Source organism: Ctenocephalides felis, unplaced genomic scaffold (genome assembly GCF_003426905.1).
Source record: "Ctenocephalides felis isolate EL2017-DRISC unplaced genomic scaffold, ASM342690v1 CF-g0.4_SCAFFOLD_03571, whole genome shotgun sequence".
NCBI lineage: Eukaryota > Metazoa > Arthropoda > Insecta > Siphonaptera > Pulicidae > Ctenocephalides > Ctenocephalides felis.
In genome coordinates this window covers 60,501,506-60,519,696 of record NW_020539725.1, presented here as the reverse complement: position 1 = coordinate 60,519,696, position 18,191 = coordinate 60,501,506, and the positions used below count along the sequence as shown (strand labels likewise).

Genomic DNA, 18,191 nt, shown 5'->3' with positions numbered 1-18,191 from the left:
ACCCTGATCTGTCTTAAACAGCACTTTTGGTAAATATACATGTATATGTATGTATATATGTATGTATGTATGTATGTACGTTGTCGGACAGAGGAATTCGTGTTTTATCGACTGACTTGTAAAAGTCGATGTTTTTTTACGAACGGACGTGCTACATGAATAAAGAGATCCTCATCCTCACTTATTCCAGCAAAGTAGAAAGTGGAATCCCTCGTTTATTTCAAGAATTTTCTCTATTTACCGAACGGAATTAATCCCTCAATGATTCGAGGAATTGGAAGCCCGAAGGCAACATACTATGTATATATACACACCCACACACACACATATATATAAATATATAACGTCTTCATTAACGTAAAAATAACTCAAAAAATCCCAAACAATTCAAAACCATGTTAACCGAACATAATAATTCAAACCATAATATAGATTTTTTCAACCTAAAAATTTTACATTTAAAATTAAATTAAAAGATTCGCTGATGGGTTGTTTTTGCAATTGCATAACGACAGGGTAATGAACAAACGATTCGTCAATACGGCCCTGAACGAAACAAACACGTGGTTCCTTAAAAGCGTGTCAAAATTTCTTGAAAAATGACAAGATTCGCTTTTTAAATTTCCTGTAAAATTTGCACACATGCTAAAAACTGCTTTAAGAAAAAATGTGACATTTCTATCTCAAGCTCCAAACAGTAAATACATAGTTTCGAGTTAATTTGTGTGTTTTATCATCTGCGATGTCTCATACCATGGATTAATAATGTTTTCATATGTTATATTAGGATACAAAATTGTAAGTGTTTTATTATTATTATTATTGTTTTTCTATGAAACTTCTTATATATTATTTATTTAGTTTTAATTTTTATAGTTAAATTGATTGCCACTAAATAAAGGCTAAGATGCTAGCCGAAACGTATGGATTTTAAGTAAATATTTTTTTATCATACTATTTTTATTGATGTAAAACGCTCAACTTTTTAACTCAAATTAAATATATTATATGAACATCAAATTCAGAAACATATAATTTTTTTATTCTGTGCTTTTATGAAAACATATTCGTGATAATAATTAACATATATCAGGTTTATATTTTCTATATATAACATTTATATGGAATTAAACCTGGTGGTGAATTTACTTGCTATAGTTGGTGGCGCCTCTATGAAGTGCGGAAGCAATTAAAATTGTGGTGATGACAAAGCGGCCGTGTTTGCAATTTATTTTTTTAGTGTCACATTGTTATTGTAATTTTTTTTATGTTTACTTGATTTAACCACATGTGCAATGAAGTGGCACATGTGGTAAATGTGTGTATTTTGTCCTTTAAATATATATATATATATATATATATATATATATATATACGGATTAACAGTACCCAAGAAATTGAATCCCGAAAGGATTAACTGAATTGAAAATAGATTCTTGAGAGTCAATTTAAATCCTGAGTACGTGTTTCTTGTTTTACGTCTTTTTTATGTTTTTTTCTCCTAAACTATTAAACAGAAAAAGGATTGTGAGATTATAAACATTCTAAAAAGTGCATACTTTTTAATACTCTCTAATAATAACCTATTGTTATAATACACATTAAAATTAAATTTTTATGTCGTAAAATCAAAATTAGCATTTATATATATATATATATATATATTTATTTATATATATATATATATATATATATATATATATATACATATAAACGCCATCATCAACGTAAAAATAACTCAAAAAATCCCAAACAATTCAAAACCATGTTTACCGAACATATTAATAATCTAAATCATGTATTTTTTTTAAATCCCGACATTATTATAATCTTAGCATTTTTATTTAATTTCCTTCAACCTTTTTTTATTTTTTTATGTTATTATACAATATTGCAAAATTATTTTTTTACATTTTTGCATAAATCATTTAATTTACAAATTATTACATCCAGAATGGCGGTCATTTATACATTCATTTCTATTTTATTTATTTTTCAAAGCGATTCCTGCACAATTGCTCGTTCGTGCAAAAAGTTCAAACAAACAAACAAACGGACGGACAAACGAACTAATAAATGCGAAAAAACTGAATGCAAATATTTGCACATGCAAAAATGCAATAATAGAAAAAAGCCTAAAGCCATAGAAATTGTTAAACGAGAAAAATATGTTGAAAACTGGGAAAGTAAGTTGGCCCACGTTGTACTGAAAATAGTGCAACAATTGTAACTTTTAAATTATTTGTTTAATGTGAGTGGTATATTTGGAAGATTTGTAAAAAATTATATAATCTACAATATTGTCTTACACCATATTGACCTGCAACAACTCGGTATACTTTAAAATTGATGCTGAAAAATAAAATGAAATACGAACACGTTTTTGCTTTTTATCACCTCACTATCAAAAATTTTACGCGTTTATTATAAAATATCAAATAACTTTTAAAGCAATCGGTTAATATGAATGATGTATTTGAAAATTATGTTCAGAATTAAATGTAAAACAATATTTTCTGACATCAAAAGTTTCTATGACAACTCAATATAACCTAAAAGTGCTATCAAAAATCGATAACAAAATTTTAAATATTCACTTTTCAAAACGTTTTATATTTAAAAAAAATCCCCAGACGTCTACAAATTTATGATAATAATTTATAATGTAATATAATTTTCTTTAATATATTTATAATAATATAGTGTCTCTAAATTATCTAATTATCTTTTGCAATTAAAGATAATTTTAGTTATCTGTACAAGGTACATAACGTTTCCTGTAGTATCTTACACCTCAGTATATAAAAAAATATATCAAATGTTAGTTTCAAAAAAACCAAATAAACTTTCACTATTTTTAGTTAAAAACAATTCAAATCGACACAAACTGTTATTAAAAAAAATTAGCAACGCATATTAAACATCCTAAAACAAATTCTAGCGTTAAAATTAGTTCGAAAGTTATTTTTCGCAAAACAAATAAACTATAGTTTTTTATAATAATTTCAAAAAACAACATTTTAATTTGATTAAATACATAGTCATGGTACTTGCTTGTAAATATTATAGGCCTAAGAGCAGTGGTTTTGTTTGAAACCATCCGCTTTGTTTGTTTTAACGTCAGACCACAAAACAAAAAATGTGGTTTACCAAAGAGCACTTCAATGAAACGGATAATTTGCGGATTCACTTTCGAGAAAGAGACACTTCTCTTTCTTAGAGAAGTTCAACTAAAAAACACTTCATTAAATAACTAATGTAATCAAAAACAGTTTTCTTGAAAGAAAATGTTTTTATTCGGAGAATAAACGTTTCGGGTCTTGATTTGACCCATCTTCAGTGCATACAAATAAATTTGAAAAAAAAACACAAAAACACACGAAATCGCACGAAAAAAAAATAATTATGAAAGAAAAAATTGATAAAACGTCGAGTTATGATGAATTTTAAAAAATTATAAAATTAAAATAAATAATGTATTTTATTATAAAAAAGCTTATTCTAAACGAACATGTTGTCAGCTTGGAGTATGTGTTACGTGTCAATTTTCATTCAATAAAACTGTTTTTAATTACTGGATGGATGCCCAAGAACAATTTTATCATATATATATATATATATATATATATATATATATATATATATAACAAAACAAAAAAAATATTATTAAACAAGTCCAGGGTTCAAAATTGCTAAAGACGCAAGTATAAAAATAATTTCTAAAATTAAACTAATAACCTTAGAGGCCTGTAATATTTACACAAACCCACCACGACTATGTACTTCACCAATCCTTACAACAAATTCCAATTATTTTAAACTAAACCAGTAATCACAGAACTCTAATATTCACACAAATTCTTCAATATTATCATGAAAGTTTCACCAAAATCTCATTTACCACGATTAGTTGTTAATACACTCTATCTACTATCAAATCAACTATCAATTTACTTGCGATTCACCTGAGGCGTTGCAAAAGACAAAAGACCAAGGCCCACCTTACACAAACTAGCTCGAACCTGAGATTGCATCAAAAAAAGGATCAAATAAAAACCAAAATTTGGTGTCTGGTGAAAAAAATGGTGACTTACCGCTTTATTTGTCCTTTTATTTGGTCTTTTGTTGGATCCTGCTCGATCCGAAGGGGTTCTGCTCATCATGGTGAAAGGATGGGTAGAGTCATTGGAATTAAATGAATTTTGGAGACACAGTAAATTATTGATTTAGGATTTTAGCCGAACACACTTGCTACTAACAAAACACTGTCTTGATCACAAACACCAGCTTTTGGAAGTTGAAAAAAATATATTTTCCTGGAAACTTCTTGTGTTTTCTGGATATTGCTTCTGGTTGAAAAACAAACCATCAATTGATGTTTTTAATACTTTGGTCACCAAGCTAACTAAATCTAAAACTAAGGAATGTATTGCTAAATCACTTGATGATGTCTTGAATTGGTGCACCAAATATAAGTCTTTCTTATCATAATCCAAGAAGTTTGGGTAAAATATGTTTTGATATGGTGAGTTCAGCAGTCCAAATGATATGTGCTAAAATGTACTAGATTTTTTTTGGAACTAAATGCAGCAGCTGATGTCAAAAATGATAATGTAATATCGACCAGGAAATTGATAATTGATGAATTCTCGGTTCCAATGTCTTTTGTGGCAATTTTGAAAGGATTTTTGGAGATTTGGAGATACTTTTTTACCATTGACCACGTCCAAAATTTAACAATAGCAATAGGAGACTGATAATTAATGAATTTTTAGTTCAAATGTCTTTTGTGGCAATTTTGGAAGGATTTTTGGAGATTTGGAGATACTTTTTGACCTTTGACAACGTCCAAAATTCAGCAATATCCACAAATTTATTAGTTGTTCTCAACTTTATTTCCAGAAGTTCATCAATTGGCGAATTTTCTTGTTGACTATCAGCTGGTGTAGACTTTGCATAATATTAGATGGTCTTGTTGGTGTATTTTAATCTGGTTTGGAATTATAGTGACAACTTGTAAAACCAGTTTGAAGGAAAATACTTAAAGTCAAAATTATAGAAGTACACCAGTTTAAAGACCAATTCTTGTTGAAGATGAAAATCTGTTTTGGTTAAAGATACCTTCTATCCAATCAGTGTTAAGATCTGGTCAAAAAGACAAAGCCAACTGTTAGATGTATTTTAGTCAAGGATAGTTTCTACTGCTACTGGTCGAAAATCCTTTACAGAAGTCACATCTAACAAAAACTCCTAAAATAGTTCAACCAAATAAAGTTGGAGATCGCTCCTGGTTCCAATTAGAGATCACACAAGGTCACAGATTTCTTTTTAAGTCTTCTAACTTCTGGTCTTTATCAATTGTCACTTCTGGTCAAAATTCTCTGCCAACAAGTTATACCTGCTGATCATCAGATTAGATTTTTAGCAAAATTTCTTGTGAACCATCAACTGGTGAAGACTTTGCATTGGAATTATAGTGACAACTTGTGGAACCAGTTTGGAGAAAAATCCTTAAAGCCAAAATTATAAAAGTACACCAGTTTAAAGACCAATTCTTGTTGAAGATGAAAATCTATTTTGGTTAAAGATACCTTCTATCTAATCAGTGTTAAATCCTGGTCAAAAAGACAAAGCCAACTGTTAGATCTACTTTAGTCAAGAATTGTTTCTCCTGCTACTGGCTAGAAATCCTAACAAAGATTCCTAGAATAGTTCAACAAAATAAAACCAAAGAATATGAAACTACACCAACACGTTGAAGATCGCTCCTGGTTCTAATTAGAGATCACTCAAGGTCAGAGATTTCTTTTTGGATAATAACTTGTGGAACCAGAGTAGATAAAATTGCTTAAAAATAATGTAGTTGCCTTTAAGTTCAACAAATGGATGCCAAAACTTCTGAAAGTTTAGACGCCAATTCTTGTTAAAGATCTCACCTTGTTATAATTTACTTTTGGTTAAAGATACCTTCTTCTGGTCAAAAGATGAATCAACTGCTTTGTGCTTTTCTGCTACTGGTCAAAAATCTTTCCTTTTGGTGATGACTCTTGATCAGAAATCACATCTAATAAAGATTCCCAAAATAGTTCCACAAAATAAAGCCAAAAAAATACGAAACTTCTCCAGAAGGCCAGACAATTGCTCCTGGTTTCAGATTCAATTCTGGTAAAAGATTAATCCTGATTCTGGTGAGAGATTTCTTCTAAACAGAAATCTTTTATCTTCTGGTCTTTATCAATTGTCACTTCTGGTCAAAATTATCTGCCAACTGATTTTCCAAATAAACTCCTTCAATTCTTTCACAATTTCTTTTTCTCTCTGGTGATGGTGAATTTTTGAGGTTATCTTCGTTGTGTATCACTGCTGGTTTGAATTTTGTGCAAAGGGCCACTTTTGCGTGATGCAAGTGGCGCATAGTGGATCCGATCAGCTTTGGAAGATTTCGATTATGGTTTGATGATTGTCTGAAAATAGAGAGAAAAAAATTGAGATAAATATATATCAGGGTGGTCTTTAATAAGGATATTTTATGGAATTTCTTTGCTCCCAAGGGCTCAAATGCTTTCAAAGTAATAAAAGAAAATTCTCTTAAAGTTTTAGTGCTTAATATTTACATTTAGATAGTCCGCAATTCAATTAAAAGTTTCTTATATTTATTATCAACTAAATACTTGCGCCATCTGTGATGGCAGACCTGTAATTTTGATGGCATTGTATTACTGATAATTTGAGTGTCAAAATCACCAATTAGATAAATATTTAGCTGCAAAATTAATTTTGATGCCACAATAAATAAATATTACATTAAACAGTCCACATAAATTTAATTACAGGTTAAATGTTTTATAAATATTTTTAAGTGAGTTCAGAACTGCTATCACAGATGGCGCAAGAATTTACTTAATAATAAAAATATGAAACTTTTAATTGAAGTGCGGATTATCTAAATGTTATTTTCTGTTGTAATTTCAATATTTATTACAATTGTTAAATAATTAACATCTAGTAATATTGATAAATAATAACAAATTTAAGTAAATAAAAGTGTAAAGTACAGAATTTACATGAAAATAATATCCGTAATATAATGATTTAATATAAAATAGAAGCAAATAAAAATAAATATAAAATTAATAGATAATATAAATAAAATTTCTGAATAATAAAATAATTCTAGAAAAATAATAAAATATAACAAAATAACAATAATAGAAATAGTAAGATAATAATAAATGTTGATATTAAGGGCTAAAACTTTCAGAAAATTTTCTTTTACTAATTTGGAAGCATTTGACGCCTTGGGAGCGAAGAAATTCAAAAATACAATATGTATATATCGAAATAATAATATTCGGATATATAAATTTTTATTGACTTATCCCCGAAAAGTAACAGAAGCAGTAAAATCGACATAAATATTATATGATACCATATAGTATTTATATTTCCGCTTCAAATATATAAAATCTTCTGTTCGTATATACTAGGCTCCTGAACGGCTAGTCGAATTTCGGTAAATCTTTTTGTGTCGGTTCAAACATTTTTTACATGTTGCGTCATTAAAACACAAAACAGTACATGTCTTTTTTCTTAGACTTTTCCTGACATTTTTTTCAATTACAACTCCTTGTACATACATTAAATTAAATTCCTCGTGTCCTTATTAAACGTATTCCTTGATGGTCCTTCTCCTTCCGAGAGATGTATTTCTAATTGCGCCTAGAGCGTATGCAAACACAACACGGCTACCTTATTCGTTTGTGTTCGTGTTTGTATTCAAAGACGTAACATACGCATTAGGGGCATTTAATAACATTGGTACATATCTTCTCTCAAAGTCCATTTAAATTACAAAGCTGGAGGTGAAAATTGAGATGAATGGGTTAGAAATAGGTTGATTCGGGTATCAAAGGATAAATAGATGGAGAAGAATGTTATCGTTTAAGGCGAAATCTAATTACTAAATTAATAAAACGTGCAATGACCAATATCTGTTTCCCGCTGTAACATCTGTGTCCATTTCGCGGAAATTGTTTCCATCAATTTTTTTCATGTCTCTGTGCATGGGAATGGGGTGAGGGGATCGATCCCCTGGTTCGACCGCAAAAATAAAGCACGGGTGCGAAGTAATGGTGTAATGGAATAACGCGGAGGGATATGATATTAAATATACATATATAATATATATATATATATATATATATACATATATACATATATATATATATATATATATATATATATATATGTATATCTCTCTCTTGGTATGATTTTCAGCCAGTCGTCGAAATAAAAGAAACAAAGAAATACAAAATATTTACTTATAACATACGTTTCGACACGGATTGTGTGTCATCATTCAGCAATTCTTTGTTAACAGTATCTAAAAAATATTTACAAAGATTTTTTTAAAAATAAACTTAATTTTATATTTAAAATAATTAAAAGATATAAACTTTTTTCCCTTCTGTGTGTCACGTGGTTTCTCGTTGGCGTTGCAAGTTCAGTTTCAAAAATCACTAGAAAAACATGTTTCAGTTAATATTGTTAGTTTATATATTTATTTTATTTATATATATATATATATATATATATATATATATAGAAAAACATACGTTTCGACCCTTGGTGTGTCATATAGTAGATTCCGCAAATCTACTATATATACATAAATAAGAGTAATTTTGAATAATATCAGGAAGTCCTATAAAATTACCAAGAAATTCGAAAAAATATCAAGATATTTAAGAATTTTTTAAAATCTTAAGAATCGTTAAAAAATATCTAATGAGTGACGTTAAGGTTCGTTAAAATTTTTTTAAAATCTACAAAAAAAATTTAAAATGACCTGAAAATCTTAGAAAATCTCGTAATTATCTAAAAACCAAGATATTTCATAGAAAGATATAAAAAAAGGGCTAATTCTCGGATAAAATACAGATGCTATGTTATCAAAATGATTTTTCTGACAATTTTCAAGATTTTCTCATATTTTTCTATAGTTTTATGACGATTTTCAACACTTAAGGGCCAATTCTCGGATAAAATAACAATGTTATGTTATTAGTATTACTAAACTGTCGAAAGTTATCTATTTGCTTTGCCATCAGGCGTTTTACACATAGAACCTAACCTCCAAAATTCTAAATAATTATTTTATCAAAAGTGCAACTTTCTGATAAGACATAAGTGAAGTTAGGTTTAATATTTACTATTTTATATATCAGTTTTAAATGATACATACGATATTCACCAAAATTATCATATATATAATAATTTTGGTGAATATCGTCTTCTACTCGTTGATACTTTTTAAACGATATCCAACATGCGATAAAAGAAACGATCTGAAATTTTAGAAGTAAAACTTCTTTAGGCATCTCAGCCATTAATTCGTAAAAATGTATATTTCGGGGATAAATCACATAGTTGAATTCAGTATTCGGATTCTATTCAAAAATACCCAATATGCAAAGAACAATATAAATTTTTTGAAGTAAAACTTCTTTAAGCTCATTTACTACAAAAGTGTATATTACATCGATAGAAAGTAGGAAAAAATGTTACAGATGATAAAAAATAGGATAGAATGTTAAAAATAATAGAAAATAGAAAAAAATGTTGAAAATGATAGAAAATGGGAAAAAATGTTAAAATGACAGAAAATGGGAAAAAATGTTAAAAATGATAGAAAACAGGAATAAAGGAAAAAAAAAACAAGAAAAAGTGTTAAAATTCTTTTAAAATGATGGAAAATATACTAAATGGTTGAAAATTATTAAAAAATGTTGACAAAACATCAAAAATATTTAAAAAAAACATGAAAAAAATCTGAAAATCTGGTAAAATGAATTGAGAATTCTTCAAACCGACAGAAAGGCTTGAAAATCAACGGAAAGTAAAAAAAAAACTTTGGAAAATTATGATAATTGTCTGAAAATCGATAAAAGCGACTGAAGTACTTCAAAAAATGTCAAAAAATCCTGAAAATAATCAGAAAGTTGTAAAAATTATCAGAAAGTACTATATATCATCAGAAAGTCTGGACAAATATTAAAAGTGTTACAATTTGCCAGAAAATTTTGAAAATCGACATAAAGTCGTCAAATAAACTTAAAAAATGCCCGATTTTTTTTAAAAAAGGAGAACATCAAAAGCATTAGATTTTCCAAAGCCTAACGCATGAAATGATGAAAAATGTCCAAAAATAATATTGAATAAATAAAAATTATCATAACAAAGTGAGAATTATTACAAAATAAAAGAGGATAAAGGACTTAAACAAATAATATAAGAAAATATAAAATTACATAAAATAATATCCGGAGATATTCTGAAAACATCAAAGAATTTTTAGAAAGGTCAAAACATAAATATGTATATATACTATATATATATATATAATAAAAAAATGCTAAATGAGCTAAATCATTTGTGCCTTATAAGAAAAGGTGCTTAATCTTGAGGATTTGGTCCTTATCTACCAAAAACAGCTTTTGGAGCCCTTATATATACCCATAATGATATACATACACATATAAATATACATTTATATATATATATATACATATATACATACATATTCGCAACAAATATAAAATTTTTTCAAGTATTTTCGCAAAATTGTGGAAGAAGTTTCATTCGCATGATTAAGTTTAACAATAAAATATTGAGTAATTTCTGATTTTTTTTTCTCAATATTAGAATTAGATAAAGATAATCATCTAACTAAAACAATGCAGATAATTTAAGTATTATTTAAATACAATAGTTGGATTATCTGTATTGCATTGAACATATTACATAATGATTATAATTGACTATTGTGTTCTGGATTTTATTTTAATTGTTGTAATTACACAAGAATTATAAAATTAACAATTTAATCAATAAAATGAATAATAATAATTAATTGACAACTTGCTGAAAATCTAAATATTCTGTTACAAATGTTATTTTGAATTTTCTTGGAATAAATAATACATTTGGGTCAATACTACTAAAATAATAATTCCATTATTATTATTATTATTAACAAATTTATTGTTTGTTCGTATTGTTCGATTGTTCTCTGAAACAATTGATTTTTCAAACAACATTTATTAACAAAGCTTGTATTTTAGTATAATAAACCATAATTAAAGTTACAGTACTATAAATAGTACTGAATCAATCCAATTATAAAACATTTGAATCCCGTACGAATCCAATCAGAATTCGATTCGATTTTGTTTTAATAATAAATATTTGCGGTCGACACGAATCAAAAGGAATTAAATTGGAATTCCGCAAACGAACATTTTTGATAAATATGAGATGACACAAAATTATATATATATATAGACGATCACACTTAATACGATTTTTCGCATAATACATCTCCGTTATTAATATTTTATACTTCATTGAGAAATATTTTATCGAATCGGAAATGTTTGATTAGAGGAAAATTAATTAGCGAATAATTCTACAGATGCGAATATTAATTATGAAATGTATTCAATGCAATGTGTGTTTTGTATTGATGTGCTGATTAGTTTTTGGCAAAGGCTGGTCTAGCAGTTTCGGAAACACTAAGCAAAGAATGTGGAAAATAGAAATCGGGTTTTTGAGTGAACGGAGCATTGGGATTTGAATGATTCAAAAAAAACATTCAATTCGTATTGTTGGGGTGAAATGGTGATTAGTTTTTGGGAAAGGCAGGTCCAGCCGTTTCGGAGATACGGAGCAAAGGGTGGAGAAAATAGAAATCAGAAAATTTTTAAGTGAAAGGAGCATCCGACTTGAATGGTTAAAAAAAACGTTCAATTCGTATTGTTGGGGAGAAATGGTGATTAGTTTTTGGGAAAGGCAGATATAGCCGTTTCGGAAATACGGAGCAAAGAGTGCAGAAAATAGAAATCGGGTTTTTGAGAGAACGGAGCATCCGACTTGAATGGTTCAAAAAAAAACGTTCAATTCGTATTGTTCGAGAGAAGTGGTGATTAGTTTTTGGCAAAGGCAGGTCTAACCGTTTCGGAGATACAAACTAAAGGGTGGAGAAAATAGAAATCGGGTTTTTAAGTGAAAGGAGCATCCGACTTGAATGGTTCAAAAAAAAAACGTTCAATTCGTATTGTTGGGGAGAAGTGGTGATTAGTTTTTAGGAAAGGCAGGTCTAGCCGTTTCGGAGATACGGAGCAAAGAGTGTAGAGAATAGAAATCGGGTTTTTGAGGGAATGGAGCATCCGACTTGAATGGTCCAAAAAAAACGTTCAATTCGTATTGTTTGGGAGAAGTGGTGATTAGTTTTTGGCAAAGGCAGGTCTAACCGTTTCGGAGATACAAACTAAAGGGTGGAGAAAATAGAAATCGGGTTTTTAAGTGAAAGGAGCATCCGACTTGAATGGTTAAAAAAAAACGTTCAATTCGTATTGTTGGGGAGAAATGGTGATTAGTTTTTGGGAAAGGCAGGTCTAGCCGTTTCGGAGATACGGAGCAAAGAGTGTAGAAAATGGTAATTCAGTTTTTGAGTGAACGGAGCATCCGACTTGAATGGTTAAAAAAAAACGTTCAATTCGTATTGTTGGGGAGAAATGGTGATTAGTTTTTGGGAAAGGCAGGTCTAGCCGTTTCGGAGATACGGAGCAAAGAGTGTATAAAATAGAAATCGACTTTGTGAGTGAACGGAGCATCCGACTTGAATGGTTCAAAAAAAAACATTCCATTCGTATTGATGAGGAAAAGTGGTGATTAGTTTTTGTCAAAGGCAGGTCCAACCGTTTCGGAGATACGGAGCAAGGAGTGTGAAAAATAGAAATCGGGTTTTTAAGTGAAAGGAGCATCCGACGTGAATGGTTCTAAAAAACATTCAATTCGCATTGATGGGGAGAAATGGTGATTAGTTTTAGCAAAGGCAGGTCTAACAGTTTCGGAGATACGGAGCAAAGAGTGCAAAAAAATAGAAATCGGGTTTTTGAGAGAACGGAGCATCCGACTTGAATGGTTAAAAAAAAGAAGTGGTGATTAGTTTTTGGGAAAGGCAGGTCTAGCCGTTTCGGAGATACGGAACAAAGAGTGTACAAAAATAGAAATCAGGTTTTTGAGAGAACGGAAATTCTAATTTTTAAATAAGGCATTTTATTCAATTTTTCTATTACTCAGATTTTTTGGCATTTGAGCAAGGAAATTCGAAAATGGCCATATTAAGGACCACCCTAAATTATATATATATATATATATATATATATATATATATATATATATATAAAGTTTGTTAATAAAATGCTACATAAGTCATTGAGATTTTATCTTTAAGTATTTCCCTGCAATTTTATACAACGCAGTCATCAACTTTTATATATAGATAATATTATAAACATATATATATATATATATATATATATATATATATATTATATTTATTTATAATTAATGTATATATATAGAAAACGTATCTAAGATGTTTGAAACTTGATAAGATTATTAAATGTGCTTAATGCGCGTTTAGCGAAAAATATTTGCATATTTAATTGTGCACACATTTCATATCTTAAATATAATATATATATATATATATATATATATATATATATATACAAACTTGCATTTTACAAAACCAAATTCAATCACAAACAAAAGAACACATACAAATGATAGAGATTTTCATTAAGAATTTCATCTTATTCATATGTACGTTTCGGCTTGCATCTAAGCCATAATTCCTATAATACGAGATAATTATCACTAAAAGTTTGTGGTAGGAGGGTCAAAATTTAGGGTATATAAGAAATCAAGTCTTATTCTTACCAGTAGGTATATTGTTTGCCCATTTTGAGCCCACTTAACCCGAATGTCTTAAATTTAACCCATTTTTGCACTACACGTCCTTCTTTGCTCATCGATCAATCAAAATTTATGCACGTCACTGCTTTTTTACTGTTTTTATTGAACATTTTCGAATAGAAACCATAGTTTTAGCTCACACTTGTAAAAGACAGTTAATATAAATTGAATTATTATTATTATTTTAAACGAAAAATGACTTATTTGTTAAAAAATAAATTAAATCATTTTAGATTTAAAAATGCAATATTTGATTTAAACAAAATAAAATAGAGAATTCCATATTTTTAGTTTACAAGTAAAAAAAAATAATAATAATAATTAATTTTGATGATAAATTATAAAAATAATTGATGACTATTTTGATGATAAATTATAAAAATATTTGATGATAAAAAAAATTAATTTTGGAATATTGAATTTTAAATTTTAATAATATTTTGATTTTAAATATCTGAGTATATAATAACTAAACTTAATAAAATAAACTAAATTTTTCAATTTTATATAATTTCTTATTATAAATGTATAATTTTAATGCAAAATTTATTTTTTTACTTTTTTTTTTAATTTAATATTTGACATCTAATACTAATAGTAAATTTGTTTTATATATGTAATATTTATAAAATAAAAATATTTAATTTAAATTTATTAAATACAGTTCTATATTTAAATCAAAATTTAATATTTATTTTAATTTTAATTTTATTTAGTACTTAATTATTTTGTAAACATTTTTGTATTTAATAGTTTATTTACTTGTATATATAATATACATATAAAAAAAATCAACACTAAGACTAATATTAAGTCATAAGTATTATTAATATTAAGTAAAATGGTATTTTAATTATTTATTACTTATTATTTTTGTTATTTATTAACTTCCCGTATGGTAAGTTATAGTAATCGTCCAAAAATCGAAATCAAAAATTTTTACATTTCTCGACGTTTTGAAGGTTTTTGAACATTTTGGCATACTTCAGAAAAAATGGATGTGTGTGTGTGTGTGTGTGTGTGTGTGTGTGTTTTGTATGTTCGCTTTTTTTCGTCCACGTTTTCGGGCGCACGGATCAACCGGTTTGAATGGTTTAAACATTAAACATTCGATCCCTATTGATAGGGAGATGTGCTGATTAGTTTTTGGCAAAGGCAGGTCCAGCCGTTACGGAGATATGGAGCAAAGAGTGCAAAAAATTGAAAGCGAGTTTTTGAGAGAACGGAACAACCGATTTGAATGGTTTAAAAAACATTCGATTCCTATTAATAGGGAGATGTGCTGATTAGTTTTTGGCAAAGGTAGGCCCAGAGGTTTCGGAGATACAGAGCTAAATTTAAAAAAAATGGCAGTTTTTGAGAGAACTAAGCGTCCGATTAAAATGATTCAAAGAACTTTCTGCTTGTTTCAACAAAATAATTGATTTTGGAAAAAAAAAATTTTTGTTTTAATTTTTTTTTCAAAAATTTTTTTTTGTAATTTTGGACTAAAAATTCAAAAAATCACCCAGGCTAAGCACAGTCTAAGCGCCACTCTGGTACAAATGCTTACGCAAGTGCGTTTAGACTGTTTGTGTACTGGAGCACTTTTCCAATTTTGTGAAAATTATTGAAAATGTGAAAATGCCGCCAATCTGAGCACAGTATAAGTGAAAATGTCGCACAGAATTATTTGCAAATGCGTTTAGACTGTGACTATGCAGGAGCACTTTTTCAATTTTGTGTAAATTTGGCAACTTTTTTTTTTTTTGAATTTGATTCGAAATGAAATGACGATTGTTAATGTTCTGGAGATGATAAATTGATTTATTTATAATTAACTTTCCATAGGGTAAGTAATCGCAAAAAAATCGAAAATGAAAATTTTTATATATCTTCACGTTTCAGAGGTTTCTGAATATGTTGGCATACCTTGGAGAAAATTGATGTATGTGTGTGTGTGTGTGTGCGTGCATGTGTGTGTGTTCGGATACAAATTTTCGTCGACGATTTCGGGAACACGGATGAAGCAATTTGAATAATTCAAAAAACATTCGATTCGTATTGATAAGGAGACGTGCTGATTAGTTTTTGTCAAAGGCAGGTCTAGCCGTTCCGAAGATATGGGGCAAAAAGGGCCAAAAACGGTAACTCAGTTTTTAAGAGAACGGAGCGTCCGATTTGTATAGTTCAAAAAACATTTTACTTGTATTAACAAGATGAAGATTTGATCAAATTTTCATGAAGATAGGTCTAGCGGTTTCGGAGATCTAGTAAAAAAACTAAAAAAAAAATAACATATGGCGGTCAACAATAATCATTAGACATTAGACATATGCATATCAAATTATCAGATATTTTATTGAGATTTTAACAATAAGTATAAGTTTTGTTTACATTCCTATGGGTTCCGTACTAATGTTTTTCCGTTAGACAGCGACGCGGCGCTTACGCGCTTTATTTTTTGTCACTATGCAGTTAAAGAAGTACGATTGCTTTGAAAAAAAGTTCAGATCTTCCAAAATATGTCAAAATGAAGATAACATTTTTTCCAGAAAAAAATTTTATAAAAAAAATTGTTTAAAAATTTTGTTTAAAAAAAATTTTTTTTTCAAAAAAAAGTAATTTTTCGTCCAATTTAAAATTTCCAAAAAATCTTATTTTTTCGAAGTAAAATTTTTTCAAAAATGTTAATCGTTTTTAAAAAAATAATAATTTTTGGCACGGGAAGTTCCAGCAATTTGCCTTAAGGCACGATGCCTTAATTGCCTTAAGACAGAATTTCACTTACAGCTAGTTATTTTTTTACATCAACATAAAAAATGTGACTGATTAAGTCAATTAATAAATATAATAAAAAATATAATATTAATTTTATAATGATTTATAAAGAAAATACTTTTTCGTTACAATCATTCGATTAAGTCGATTAATAAATATAATAAAAAATTATAATATTAAGTTTATTAATATAATTTTATAATGATTTATAAAGAAAATACTTTTTCGTTACAATCTATTTTAATTATAATTTTATCTTTTATTCTTTCTTTAAAATTGATTAAACTATTTGAATTTTTTATAACATATTATTCGTAATATTTAAATAAATATAGTAATTTTAATATCTAATTATTATATTTTATAAGAATGTCTTCAATATAAAAGGGTACATTATTTTTTTTTTAATTTAAAATTATTTAAATTTTGGGGTAAATACTTTTAGTATTATTTGTTTGAAATATTAAATACTAAAAATTTTAAATATAAACAAGTATTAAATTAATAAAAAAATTTAAAACTATTATAAATGATTTAATACTAAATTGAAATTTTAACAAATCCTTGCAAGGACATTATTTATTTATAAATTATTCATTAATTTAAGCTCATATAATATTAAACAAAATAAAATTAAATATGAATTCTTTACAGTACACTTTTCAACAAAATCGTCAAAATAAATCAATTACCACTAGTTTTTCGATCCACAAAAGCACTGTTTACATAGTCCACACTTTAAACAATTTATTAAAATTGACTAAATATTAAAATGTGTATTAGAAATATTTTTAATATTAATAATAATGTAAAATCGTGTCCTTATCGAATCGCCTTGCACGAGATACTACGGAACGGACGGAACAGCACCACACATTTCGACCTGGGAAGTGGTCGTAGACTATGTAATCGGATGGATAGAACGATAGATAGAAATATGATGAACTAGTGGTGCATGGCATCGTGCCTTGAGACAAATTGAAAACTGTTAACTAGATGTGAGAGTCATTTAATATAATATGGCTAAATAGAAGGCAATTGGGTAAAAAATAACCCTTCGTAGTATTAGTAGTATGATTGATAAAAACCATGAACCAGACAATGCTATCTTATGCTTGTTTATTGGTAGTGAAATTGTAAAAATGTCTATTTGCCATGCGATCAGGCGTATTTCACATATAAACAACGTATTTCATATATATTAAATGTTATGATAATTGCACCATTTAAAATTCTATTATCATAACATTCTTCTTTTCTTGTTTATATGTAAAATACGCCTGATCGCACGGCAAATAGATTCACTAATAAGAACCAGCATAAGATAGCGTTGCCATGACAATGCCATTTTATAAGGCAGAATTTCCCCGTAAGATTATATTAATAGAGGAACGTCCTCGCCGCCTGCCCTAAAAAATTGTTCTAGATTTTTTTGGTCTAAGTGTAAAATATTTTACAAATACAAAATGTGTCTGAGTTAATAAAATGCAATGCAATTTTTGTTTAAAAAAACATTTGTTCCCATTGTTCAGACAACAATGGAACAATACTGACAAACAATTTGTTATATAAACTATAATAATTATAATGATGATATTTATTATTTT

The 18,191-nt window shown here is 27.9% G+C and overlaps 1 long non-coding RNA gene across 1 annotated transcript; it reads right to left on the bottom strand.

Moving 5' to 3' along the window:
* Positions 1 to 5,588: 5,588 nt before the first annotated feature.
* Positions 5,589 to 17,324, bottom strand: LOC113384408. Its single transcript, XR_003367940.1, has 3 exons — positions 17,277 to 17,324; positions 13,789 to 13,965; positions 5,589 to 6,464 (listed from the first exon to the last, which is right to left on the bottom strand). It is a non-coding gene; the product is annotated as an uncharacterized LOC113384408 (long non-coding RNA).
* Between the last annotated feature and the right edge of the window lie 867 nt (positions 17,325 to 18,191).